Source organism: Abramis brama, assembly GCF_963993115.1.
Source record: "Abramis brama genome assembly, chromosome: 10".
Classification (NCBI taxonomy): Eukaryota; Metazoa; Chordata; class Actinopteri; order Cypriniformes; family Leuciscidae; genus Abramis; species Abramis brama.
In genome coordinates, this window is record NC_139972.1 from 5,494,946 (window position 1) to 5,504,695 (window position 9,750).

A 9,750-nucleotide genomic window follows, 5' to 3' on the forward strand; every position below is an offset into this window, starting at 1 on the left:
ATGGAGTAATTTCCTGTTGCCCAGTCTGAAAACAGTCAATATTTTTGCAGTTTTGTGATGCTTAACTCAATTTGATCAGACTTCTCATATAATAAGCAGGTCATGTGACAACAGACCTTTATGTTTGCATACTGTTTAACATACTATTTGAAAAAAGCAGGAGAGTGTGTAGTACGTACTGTGCAGTGTGAAGCATTCATCTGTCAGTTTGTCTGAACGTCAGCAGGTTGCAGTGATGACCTTTGACCCACACTCATGTTATAGAGGCCACCTGCCCTCTGGATTGATCATTACAACAGCAGGTATGACGCGTGACCTTTGACCTCCGTGATGTGTGTGAGATCAGGATGCAGATGCTGCGTTTCTCCTCTGATCCTCCTTTTCCTTTAGAGAGGAACAGAAACATCCTTGTTCATTCCTGAGCGTCACAGCTCTTCTCATGGTGCAAAACAGTACCATGATATTCATGTGTTTTTGGGGCATGTACTATGGTAATAACATTTTATTTAAATTTATTTTTGGACATGGGTACAATGGTATTTTTGTAAGCTGACATCGGATTTTAAATACTAATGTACATGCATATGGCGATCACATAGCACCATGGTTTTTACCATCTGATACCATCAATGTACCACATTACTGCTGTAGTGTTGTTTTATATGAGGTCTGCAGTGTGTGTATCTAGTCACCGTGAAGTCAGACCACACACACACACACACTCACACTCATTTAGACTGACATTATGCCCTTTTGCTGGAGGCTTTTCACAAACACACACTTAGAGTTTTGGTGCTTCTTGACTTTTCAGATAGAGAGGCTTTTTATCCGCACATCAAAGGTCAGTGTGTGTGGTTGTGTGTGAATACTGAATTCTGGTGGTTATGTGCAATTTGAAATCTGAACTGCAACATAAATCAAAACACTGACCTTTAATCCCCTCACACACACACACACACACACAGAGCCACAGCATCCACCTGTAACTGGACAGCAGTAAAAAGTCATAAAAAATACCATGGTACAATGATTGTACTTCAGAGATAGCAAGGTATTACTATAATGTAAAAAAAACATTATAATACCATGGTACTATAAATGACAAAAATGTGGTATTACCAGTGTAAATGTACAAAAGTATGGTATTACTATGGTAAATATAAAACCGTGTTTCCATGGCAAATGTAAAAAAAAAAAAACATGGTAGTTTCATGGTAATTGTAAAAAAAAAAAAAAAAAAAAACATGGTAGTTTTACTTTAAATGAAAAACCATGGTAGTTCCAGGATAAATGTAAAAAACACAACAACAAAAACACAGTACTTCCAGGATAAATGTTAAAAACACAACAACAAAAACACAGTAGTTCCAGGGTAAATTAAAAAAACATTGTAGTTCCAGGATAAAAAACAAACAAACATGATAGTTCCAGGGTAAATGTAAAAAAAAAAAACATGGTAGTTCCAGGATAAAAAAAAAACATGGTAGTTCCAGGATAAAAAACAAAACATGATAGTTCCAGGGTAAATGTAAAAAAACCAAACATTGTAGTTTCAGGATAAAAAAAAAGCAAAAAAACCAAACAAAAAAACATGGTAGTTCCAGGATTTAAAAACAAACAAACAAAAAACATGGTAGTTCCAGGGTAAATACAAAAAAAACATTGTAGTTTCAGGATATAAAAAAAAAAAAAAACCCCCACAAAAACACAGTAGTTCCAGGGTAAAAAAAAACACTAAAAAAACATGGTAGTTCCAGGGTAAATAAAAAAAACATGGTAGTTCCAGGATAAAAAACAAACAAACATAGTAGTTCCAGGATAAAAAACCATGGTAGTTCCAGGGTAAACAAAAAAAAACAGTAGTTCCGGGATAAAAAAAAACAAACATGGTAGTTCCAGGGTAAAAAAAAACAATAAAAAAAACATTGTAGCTTCAGGATAAAAAAAACAAACATTGTAGTTCCAGGGTTAAAAAAAAAAGGTAGTTCCAGGGTAAATGTAAAAACAAACAAACAAAAAACCCCCACAAAAACACAGTAGTTCCAGGGTAAATTAAAAAACATTGTAGTTTCAGGATAAAAAAAAACATGGTAGTTCCAGGGTAAATGTAAAAAAAAACAAAAAAACATTGTAATTCCATGGTTAAAAAAAAACATGGTAGTTCCAGGGTAAATGTAAAAGAAAAAAAAACATGGTTGTTCCAGGGTAAATGTAAAAAAACAAACATGGTAGTTCCAGGGTAATTGTAAAAAAAAAAAAAAAAAAAAACATGGTAGTTTTACTTTAAATGAAAAACCATGGTAGTTCCAGGATAAATGTAAAAAACACAACAACAAAAACACAGTACTTCCAGGATAAATGTTAAAAACACAACAACAAAAACACAGTAGTTCCAGGGTAAATTAAAAAAACATTGTAGTTCCAGGATAAAAAAAAAACAAACATGATAGTTCCAGGGTAAATGTAAAAAAAAAAAAACATGGTAGTTCCAGGATAAAAAAAAAACATGGTAGTTCCAGGATAAAAAACAAAACATGATAGTTCCAGGGTAAATGTAAAAAAACCAAACATTGTAGTTTCAGGATAAAAAAAAAGCAAAAAAACCAAACAAAAAAACATGGTAGTTCCAGGATTTAAAAACAAACAAACAAAAAACATGGTAGTTCCAGGGTAAATACAAAAAAAACATTGTAGTTTCAGGATATATAAAAAAAAACAAAAAAAAAACACAAAAACACAGTAGTTCCAGGGTAAAAAAACACACAAAAAAAACATGGTAGTTCCAGGGTAAATAAAAAAAACATGGTAGTTCCAGGATAAAAAACAAACAAACATAGTAGTTCCAGGATAAAAAACCATGGTAGTTCCAGGGTAAACAAAAAAAAACAGTAGTTCTGGGATAAAAAAAAAAACATGGTAGTTCCAGGGTAAAAAAAAACAATAAAAAAAACATTGTAGCTTCAGGATAAAAAAAACAAACATTGTAGTTCCAGGGTTAAAAAAAAATGGTAGTTCCAGGGTAAATGTAAAAACAAACAAACAAAAAAACCCCACAAAAACACAGTAGTTCCAGGGTAAATTAAAAAACATTGTAGTTTCAGGATAAAAAAAAACATGGTAGTTCCAGGGTAAATGTAAAAAAAAACAAAAAAACATTGTAGTTCCATGGTTAAAAAAAAACATGGTAGTTCCAGGGTAAATGTAAAAGAAAAAAAAACATGGTTGTTCCAGGGTAAATGTAAAAAAACAAACATGGTAGTTTCATGGTAATTGTAAAAAAAAAAAAAAAAAAAAACATGGTAGTTTTACTTTAAATGAAAAACCATGGTAGTTCCAGGATAAATGTAAAAAACACAACAACAAAAACACAGTACTTCCAGGATAAATGTTAAAAACACAACAACAAAAACACAGTAGTTCCAGGGTAAATTAAAAAAACATTGTAGTTCCAGGATAAAAAAAAAACAAACATGATAGTTCCAGGGTAAATGTAAAAAAAAAAAACATGGTAGTTCCAGGATAAAAAAAAAACATGGTAGTTCCAGGATAAAAAACAAAACATGATAGTTCCAGGGTAAATGTAAAAAAAACAAACATTGTAGTTTCAGGATAAAAAAAAAGCAAAAAAACCAAACAAAAAAACATGGTAGTTCCAGGATTTAAAAACAAACAAACAAAAAACATGGTAGTTCCAGGGTAAATACAAAAAAAACATTGTAGTTTCAGGATAAAAAAAAAAAACCCCCACAAAAACACAGTAGTTCCAGGGTAAAAAAAAACACTAAAAAAACATGGTAGTTCCAGGGTAAATAAAAAAAACATGGTAGTTCCAGGATAAAAAACAAACAAACATAGTAGTTCCAGGATAAAAAACCATGGTAGTTCCAGGGTAAACAAAAAAAAACAGTAGTTCCGGGATTAAAAAAAAAACATGGTAGTTTCAGGGTAAAAAAAAACAATAAAAAAAACATTGTAGCTTCAGGATAAAAAAAACAAACATTGTAGTTCCAGGGTTAAAAAAAAATGGTAGTTCCAGGGTAAATGTAAAAACAAACAAACAAAAAAACCCCACAAAAACACAGTAGTTCCAGGGTAAATTAAAAAACATTGTAGTTTCAGGATAAAAAAAAACATGGTAGTTCCAGGGTAAATGTAAAAAAAAACAAAAAAACATTGTAGTTCCATGGTTAAAAAAAAACATGGTAGTTCCAGGGTAAATGTAAAAGAAAAAAAAACATGGTTGTTCCAGGGTAAATGTAAAAAAACAAACATGGTAGTTCCAGGGTAAATAAAAAAAACATTGTAGTTTCAGGATAAAAAAAAAATTGTAGTTCCAGGGTTTAAAAAAACATGGTAGTTCCAGGGTAAATGTAAAAGAAAAAAAAACATGGTAGTTCCAGGGTAAATGTAAAAGAAAAAAAAAACATGGTTGTTCCAGGGTAAATGTAAAAAAACAAACATGGTAGTTCCAGGGTAAATAAAAAAAACATTGTAGTTTCAGGATAAAAAAAAAAACATTGTAGTTCCAGGGTTAAAAAAACATGGTAGTTCCAGGGTAAATGTAAAAAAAACAACAACAAAAAACAAACAAAAAACACTGTAGTTCCAGGGTAAATGAAAAAAACATTGTAGTTCCAGGATTAAAAAAAACAACATGGTAGTTCCAGGGTAAATGTAAAAAAAAAAAAACAACAACACAAAAACACAGTAGTTCCAGGGTAAATTAAAAAACATTGTAGTTTCAGGATAAAAAAAAAAACATTGTAGTTCCAGGATTAAAAAAAAACATGGTAGTTCCAGGGTAAATGTAAAAAAAAAAAAAAAACAACAACACAAAAACACAGTAGTTCCAGGGTAAATTAAAAAACATTGTAGTTTCAGGATTAAAAAAAACATGGTAGTTCCAGGGTAAATGTAAAAAAAAACAAAAAAAAAACATTGTAGTTCCATGGTTAAAAAAACATGGTAGTTCCAGGGTAAATGTAAAAGAAAAAAAAAACATGGTTGTTCCAGGGTAAATGTAAAAAAACAAACATGGTAGTTCCAGGGTTAATAAAAAAAACATTGTAGTTTCAGGATTAAAAAAAAAACATTGTAGTTCCAGGGTAAATGTAAAAAAAAAAAAAACAACAACAACAAAAACACAGTAGTTCCAGGGTAAATTAAAAAAACATTGTAGTTCCAGGATAAAAAAACAAACATGGTAGTTCCAGGGTAAATGTAAAAAAAAAAACATTGTAGTTCCAGGGTTAAAAAAAAACATGGTAGTTTCAGTATAAAAAAAAACATGGTAGTTCCAGGGTAAATGTAAAACAAAAACAAAAAAACATGGTAGTTCCAGGGGAAATGTAAAAAAAACACATTGTAGTTCCAGGGGAAATGTAAAAACAAAAAACATGGTAGTTCCAGGATAAAAAACAAAACAAAACAAAAAACATGGTAGTTCCAGGATAAAAAAAAAACATAGTAGTTCCGGGATAAAAAGAAAAACATAGTAGTTCCAGGGTAAATAAAAAAAAAAAGCATTGTAGCTTCAGGATAAAAACAAAAACAAAAAACATGGTAGTTCCAGGATAAAACAAAAACAAAAAACATGGTAGTTCCAGGGTAAAAAAAAAACATGGTAGTTCCAGGGTAAATGTAAAAAAAAAAAAAAAACAACAACAAAAACACAGTAGTTCCAGGGTAAATTAAAAAAACATTGTAGTTCCAGGGTTAAAAAAAACACATGGTAGTTCCAGGGTAAATGTAAAAAAAAAAAAAAACAACAACACAAAAACACAGTAGTTCCAGGGTAAATTAAAAAACATTGTAGTTTCAGGATAAAAAAAACATGGTAGTTCCAGGGTAAATGTAAAAAACAAAACAAAAAAAACATTGTAGTTCCATGGTTAAAAAAAACATGGTAGTTCCAGGGTAAATGTAAAAGAAAAAAAAACATGGTTGTTCCAGGGTAAATGTAAAAAAACAAACATGGTAGTTCCAGGGTAAATTAAAAAAAGAAAACAGTAGTTCCAGGATAAAAAAAGCATGGTAGTTCCAGGGTAAATAAAAAAAACTTTGTAGTTTCAGGATAAAACAAAAAACAAAACAAAAAACATGGTAGTTCCAGGATAAAAAAAAAACAGTAGTTTCGGGATAAAAAAAAAACATAGTAGTTCCGGGATAAAAAAAACATGGTAGTTTCAGGATAAAACAAAAAAACAAAACAAAAAACATGGTAGTTCCAGGATAAAAAAAAACATGGTAGTTCCAGGATAAAAAAAAACATGGTAGTTCCGGGATAAAACAAAAAACAAAACAAAAAACATGGTAGTTCCAGGATAAAAAAAAACATGGTAGTTCCGGGATAAAACAAAAAACAAAACAAAAAACATGGTAGTTCCAGGATAAAAAAAAAACAGTAGTTCCGGGATAAAAAAAAAAACATAGTAGTTCCGGGATAAAAAAAACATGGTAGTTTCAGGATAAAACAAAAAAACAAAACAAAAAACATGGTAGTTCCAGGATAAAAAAAAACATGGTAGTTCCAGGATAAAAAAAAACATGGTAGTTTCAGGATAAAACAAAAAACAAAACAAAAAACATGGTAGTTCCAGGATAAAACAAAAAACAGTAGTTCCGGGATAAAAAAAAAACATAGTAGTTCCGGGATAAAAAAAAACATGGTAGTTCCGGGATAAAACAAAAAACAAAAAAACATGGTAGTTCCAGGGTAAATAAAAAAAAACATTGTAGCTTCAGGATAAAAACAAAAACAAAAAACATGGTAGTTACAGGATAAATAATATAAAAAAAAAAACATTGTAGCTTCAGGATAAAAACAAAACAAAAAACACAGTAGTTCCAGGGTAAAAACAAAAACAAAAAAAACATTGTAGTTTTAGGTTAAAAACAAAAAAACATGGTAGTTTCAGTATAAAAATAACATGGTAGTTCCAGGGTAAATGTAAAAAACAACAACAACAAAAACACAGTAGTTCCAGGGTAAATTAAAAAAACATTGTAGTTCCAGGATAAATGTAAAAAAAACATGGTAGTTCCAGGGTAAATGTGTATATATATATAAATATATATATAAAAATCATGGTTAATGTTTCATGGTAAATGTAAAAATCCTAGTAGTTTCATAGTAAATGTAAAAACATGGTAGTTTCAGGGTACTTTTTGGTACCAATTTTTGTAATTGTGTGTGTTATTTATGACAGAGAGTCTCTGTCTCTTGTTCTCACACACACACACACACACACACAATCAAACTGCAAAACAGGAAACAGAACAGAGGAATGCCGTGTGCTAGGAAAACCACAGACCTGTGGGCCGTGTGTGTGTGTGTGTGTGTGTGTGTGTTTATGCAGTGATTTTGATTGATTTTCTTCATTAATTTCCCTCTTCCTGTCATAGTTCATTTTTCTCATGGCTGTCTGTCAGCGGACGCCCGGAGCAGCTCCAATTATAATACACCACTGAGGAGGAGTGCTTTGAGCTCGGTTTAGGGAAATAAATCTGACAAAAATGATCATTAACTCACCGTCATCTTGTTACAAACCCGGATGGCTTTCTTTTATCATGGAGCACAAAAGAAGACATTTATCTGAATGTTCACGCTGCTCTTCTCACAGTGAATGTGAAGCGAAACATCTCCATTCATCTTCCTCGTAGAACGTCCTGCAGCTTTCAAACGACACGGCGGTGAGAAAATGATTAGAAATGTCATTTTGGAGGGAATTATTCCTGGGATGTTTTTGCTGCAGGATCTTTATGTAATGTTCACAGATGGAAAGAAAATGAGAAATGAGACATCAAATTGAGAAATCAACAGAGAAAGACACAAACAGATGGAAAGAGTAAAATTAACTGTGTGTGTCTCTGCTCATGTAATTGCTGGACTGTTTTAAAGATGGAAGGTTCACATTTTTAATGTTTTATTTATATTTTAAATATTTTAGGTGTATATATATATATATATATATATATATATATATATATATATTAATGATTTATATATCATTTACATTTTTAATATATTGTTTATATTATTTTATATTATATAAATAATATTTTTTTCATTGGAATACTATATTCTTTCACCATTTCCCATTGTAATATTTACAAGAAGTACTGTGGTAGTACTATGGTACAGTAATAATCATTTTTATGGTATTACTATGGTACTTTGAAATATAAAATGGTTCTACCATGGTACTTTATTTTTTTAAATTGCAGTGAAATGAAATATAAGTAGCGACGGATGTTTTCTTCCGTATTGTGAAACGTTTGAGTGTAACAAATTATCGAAAAAGAAAACATATTGTGTGGGGACTTGCTGTTATGCATCGGTTGTTGATTAGATGTTGATATGTGGGCGTGGCACTCAATGAGGGGGCGGAGTTTAAGCGGACTCGGTGATTGGAGAAGTCCTGCTTACATCATCAGAGAAAAGTCTATTGTTTTTATTGGAATTTTGATTAAAAATTACGAGGTTAAAATGCTTAAAAACAAAAACAAAACATGCCTGGATGAATTGTTTGCGATAAGATCTATAACATGCATTTAGGAAATAGACCGCTATATAATGTTTTTTATTATTATTTAAATCAGCATGACAGCAGTGCACAAATATTACCATCATGCATAAATATTTATTTCATTGAAGTCATTATTTTGTTTTCCTAGGACTATTATGATTTTTCTTTAAAAAAAAAACATGATTCACATTCTTTTTCATTTTGCGTATCTTGCATCCTGGAAATACATCATATTACAGAAGTAAACTGCTGTTTCATGAAGATTTTAATGAACTCTGAATCATAAACGTGTCTCAGATTCTCAGGTTTAATGGGTCTCTCGTGAAACACAGACACACACACACACACAGGGCCATTGTATCGCTCCATCTCTGCTCATTTTCAACGTTGATGCAACGCTGATGAAATCTAATGCACAGTTTCTCTCGCTCACACACACAATGATGTAAACCCGCTGTAAACTCGCGCTCGCACAGTTTCACGGGGGATTAGAGTTGAAATCTCCGAGCTCTGAGCGGCGACCTGCTCTTCTGTCTCAGATGAAAGTTTAATGTGTGAGTGTCAGTGTGCAGTCGTGATGTGACAGTCTCCACCCCCGCTGCGCTCCCCTGAGAGGTCAAAGGTCACCTGACATCACTTCCACCCACACCTGACCTCGTTTCCTCCATCTGTCTGCGGCGACCGAAGAAACGCTCGCTTTCTCAGAGCTCACGTATTACTCATTAGCAGATGCACAGGTTTGTTCTGATGAATTCCTTGAAGAATTCCTTTAAGTTGCTGTTAACAGTAATGGAAAATATAACGGCAGTCAATGGGACAGGTGTAGCAAACATGAAGTTAGTGTATTTGTGAAAGCACTTGTATTAATTATTACAGTGTTCCCGCGGGTTCTTGAAATCCTTGAAAGTTTGTGAATCTGGAAATAATATTTAAAGGCCCTGGAAAGTTTTTGCAAATAAACACATATAGATACGAGTCCTTGAAAGTTCTTGAATTTATTTTGTGCAAGAAGTTTTCTGGGAAAAAATTCCATATTATTCCCTCCGGTCCACTAATGTGTTATTTCGCCAACACTTAATGGCCTATGCATACTAGCTTGCTTAATTTGCGCTAGTTACGCGCATTTACGCGTTGCGTTAAAGCAACACTAAAGATGATTTTTTATCTTAAAATAATGTTTCCAAAATGGTTTCAGTGGTTCATCAAGTCGTAACAGGGTGAA